This window comes from Mandrillus leucophaeus, unplaced genomic scaffold, assembly GCF_000951045.1.
Source record: "Mandrillus leucophaeus isolate KB7577 unplaced genomic scaffold, Mleu.le_1.0 Scaffold30, whole genome shotgun sequence".
Lineage (NCBI taxonomy): Eukaryota > Metazoa > Chordata > Mammalia > Primates > Cercopithecidae > Mandrillus > Mandrillus leucophaeus.
In genome coordinates, this window is record NW_012103143.1 from 2,752,345 (window position 1) to 2,756,607 (window position 4,263).

The 4,263-nt window shown below is 50.6% G+C and overlaps 1 protein-coding gene across 1 annotated transcript in view; it reads right to left on the reverse strand.

The window, feature by feature from the left end:
* Positions 1-3,110, reverse strand: part of CPT1A (carnitine palmitoyltransferase 1A (liver)) — an 88,000-nt gene extending 84,890 nt beyond the window's left edge. The window contains exon 1 of the mRNA XM_011987085.1: positions 2,978-3,110. The gene's annotated coding sequence lies outside the window, so the exon portion shown is untranslated. The remainder of the gene's footprint in view (positions 1-2,977) is intronic.
* Between the last annotated feature and the right edge of the window lie 1,153 nt (positions 3,111-4,263).

Consider the following 4,263-nt stretch of genomic DNA (forward strand, 5'->3'; position numbering starts at 1 on the left):
ATGGTGAAACCTCGTCTCTACTAAAAATACAAAAATTAGCTAGGCATGGTAGCACACACCTGTAGTCCCAGCTACTCGGGAGACTGAGGCAGGAGAATCGCTTGAACCCAGAAGGCGGAGGCTGCAGCGAGCTGAGACCACATCACTGCACTCCAGCCTAGGCAACAGAGTGAGACTTCCTCAAAAGAAAAAAAAGAAAAAAAAAAAGAAAAGAAAAGAAAAGAGAGAAAGAAAAATGAAACCAAATATCCAAGAAAAGAAAGGGAGGGAAGAAAGGAGGGGAGGGAGGGAGGGAAGGAGGGAGGAAGGGAGAAAGGAAGAGAGGGAGGAAAGAAAGAAAAAGGAAAGCAAACCTTCACGTATTAAATCTTTTTCAGGGTACCGGAGGAAATGACAGTTGGCAAATCAGGGATAAATGCTTTTATAAATGAAGAATCATTTGATAAAAAGCCAAATTTCAGTGATAGCATATGACAGTTTCTTTCTTTCTTTTTTTTTTTTTTTTTGAGACAGTCTTGCTCTGTCAACCAGGCTGGAGTGCAGTGGCATGATTGTGATCTCAGCTCACTGCAACCTCCGCCTCCCAGGTTCAAGCGATTCGCCTGCCTTGGCCTCCCGAGTAGCTGGGACTACAGGCGTGCGCCACCATGCCCCGCTAATTTTTTGTATTTTAGTAGAGACGAGGTTTCACTATGTTGGCCAGGCTGGTCTCGATCTCCTGACCTCGTGATCCACCCGTCGTGGCCTCCTGAAGTGCTGGGAGAAGTACACCGCGCTCGGCTGACGGTTTCTTCAAGGTTATTAAGTTTACTCCTCACCAGGGCGTCAGAATACAGCGTTAGGAACGCTCTCTGTGGTGACTCAATGTGACTCGATGACCACAGGACCCCCAGAGTGAGCCAGGGCTGGTGGGCAAAGCAGACGTCACTACAGAGAGCTAGCAGCTTGCTGCAGGGAGAAAATAGGGACGTGGTCTCGGGTCCAGACGTCCTCAGCCACAGTAGCAGCGTGAAGGAAGGAAGGTGCATTGAGGGGGGACCCAAATGCTCCTCCACTCCCTGCCTCCCTCACAGGAACTTCCCATAACACAAACAGAAGTAACAGTGCCCTTCGTCAGGAGGTTGTGGCAATCCAGAGTGGAAAAAGGGTGCCTCGGGCAGGGCGAGGGGGCTTATGCCTCTAATCCCAGTGCTTTGGGAGGCTGAAGTGGGAGGATCGCTTGAGGCCAGGAGTGCACTATGATTGTGCCACGGCACTCCAGCCTGGACAACAGGGCAAGACCCTGTCACTAAAGAAAAAAAAAAGGAAAAGAAAGGATGTCTCAAATGTTCTGCCATTCCTTCAACACATATCTGAATGTCTGCTCTGGGCCACTGAAATAGAGGAAGGTGAGTGTAAGGGCGAGTTAGGAAGAAGCAGCAGCGCTTAGCCCCGGCTGCATGTGGGGACTTAGGGAACACGAAGAATGCAGGCTGGCTCTCCGGCTCTTGGGCTGGGTACCACAAACCACCAGCAACAAGAGTATGAAGCCTTCCTTTCTTAACCTAAAGAACTTGATATCCAACGCCTAAGCTATATCCCTCAGGAAGCAGAGCGGTACCCACCCTACTGCCCAACCCTCCAAGGTGACCGTGATCCTCCTGCCCACCCTGGAGAGGCACGCCTCACTCAGCAGCATCATTTCTTTCATTGTTAACTTGCAAAGATGTTCCTGGACCCAAGAACAATCCTCACCAAAAAAAAGGCAAAGGCAGACAGACACTTCTGAGGCTATCAAGTTACCCAAATAGGCAGCTGGCCTCAGCCCAGGCCTGCTGGGGATCCAACCTTCACCCGACATTTGAACGAGGTAAAAGTTGAAATTTACACAAGGTAACAAATATTTGAAGCTAGCAAGCAGAAAAAAGTCCTTACTTGTGTTAAGCAATCAATTTGTTTAAAAAACATATCCTGTACATGTCGTCAAAGAAACTTAATAGTGGTGGCATCTGGAGAGGGAAACCAAGTGAGAACTCTACTCTGTATCTGTACCTTTAAAAAAAAAAATAGAGACAGGATCTGGCTCTGTCACCCAGACTGGAGTGCAGTGGTGCAATCATAGTTCACTGCAGTCTCCACCTCCTGGGCTGAAGCCATCCTCCTACCTCAGCCTCCTGAGTAGCTGGGACCACAGATGCACTCCACCAGGCCTTACTAATTGTTTGTAGAGACAGGGGTCTGGCTCTGTTGCCCGGGTTGGTCATTCCTGGCCTCAAAGCAATCCTCCCACCTTGGCCTCCCAAAGCAGTGAGATTACAGACGTGAGCCACGAGTCCAGGCCCATTCGTGCCTCTTTAACTTTGCATCGTGTGCTTATATCGCTTATTTGTAAAAACAACAACAAAAAAAGTCTTCACAAGAAAAGCTCAAGACTGGCAGAAGACAATGGAGGCCTCTTTAAAGTGTGTTGGCTCTCCAACACAAACAATCTCGAACAGCCATTTTAATTCTCAAAACACCAATTCTTCCGGAATTCAAGTTCAGGTTTCCACCAGCAACAGAACTCTGGCCTGCCAATAATAACCATGCAGAGTGACTAAACATTTTTTCCAACAAAGGAAAAAATGCAAACGATCAAAGTGCAGAAGCAGCCCTTGGCCAGCGCAGGCGCCGGTTTCCGCCTCCCGCCGCCGCTGCCACCGCCCCTGCGCCTTTAGATTTCGGGCAGCAAGTTTAATTGCTTGCTTGGAACGCGTCCTCGGAAGGGCACCGCCAGCAACTGCGGCTTCGCGCCCCGCCCCTTCCCCCAAGCCCCGGGCGGGCGTCACGTGACGACTGAGAAAAGTAGGGGAAAGGTCAGCAGCAGCCCCGCCCCCGGGCTGGCGCGTCCCAGGCGCTCGGATCCTGTTCCACCCGCCGTGCCCACAGAGACCTTCCGGAGCGAGCTGGCGCGCGTCCCTGTGGCCACCCCAGCGACAGCGGGAGAAATGCAACGCACCTCTCCGTGGAAAGGTCGAGCCCTGCGGTGCCCAACTTTGGGGACAGCTCGGTGCTCAGTGCTTCTGATGACAGATGCTGCATCCAACGAGCCAGAAACACAGGCACCGCGCTCAAGAGCCCAGGGCGCGTCTAAAAGGGGCTCACTGTGAAGCCCCAGTGAAAACTGACAGTGTTTTTATGAATGGGCACGCGGGGCCAGGGTTGGGTAAGGGCAGGCCCTCGTTCCAGGACTCCCCGGAGGCCCAGCTTGACCGCTCGGTGACCACTGGTCCCGGGCTGGGGCCAAACACAGCAGCCGCAGCAGCATCGGAAGGAACCCAGTTTAATTCTCTGCCCCAGGGTAGGCGGCTTGTGTTTAGTACCAACTCGAAACGTTATTTTGGCCTGTGCATGATGCTAATTTCTGCCACTTTGAAACAAAGTGTGTGCACTCCCAAACCTGGCCCTTTTTACTGTTTGATTCCAACTGTTAAGATAGAGTTCAAGTGCAAGGTCGAGGCAGCAATGCTTCACAGGAAGGAAACCGGTAATTTACATGCGAAAAGCAGTCCACAGGTTCTTGGTATTGAGGCAAAATCAACCCAAAGAATCCCCAGACCAAATGACAGCTGGATGCTCGCTGGCCTCAGCGGTGTGCATCCTCAGCGACACTAATGTCCTCAATTTAATTGCTACGTTTACTCGGTTAGAGTCGCCTTAAAGAATTTGGAAAGGCCCGGGGGTGGGGGTGCTTCCTGAAATAAATAAAAGACCAGGGCTCAGCCACTTTTTATTCACTTGGTGTGTGGCTTAGAAGGAAATAAACATGCTTGCATATCTGGAATGACCAGAAACCGGACACCTGTGGAAGAAAATAGTGTAACAAAATACACCGTTGCAAAAGGTAAAACCGATTTTCATTTTATTCGGTAACTTACAAAGTTACCGGCTTCCTACTAAAATCTGTTCTTAAATATTTTATAACACACGGAGCCGAGAGGAACCGAAAGCCTGTGCCGAGTTGGGAATATTAACTCTGTTACGTATTTAACCTGGTAGTTAGCTGGGATTTTAACTCTCCGAGTTGTTTTCTTTTTTTCTTTTTTCTTTTTTTTAAGTAAGATCAGCCCTCGTCTTTGAGTCCTGCGGCTTTAAGGAAAGCCAAGGGCGGATTTACATTATGAAGACGCTGACCCACGGCCTTTCCTGACAAAGCGAAAGAAGCCGGCTGTTGGCTGGCCGCGGCGGTGGCTCCAAGAAGGGGCTGCCCCGCGTGGCCCTGACCGCACCGTCAGGCTCGCTGGC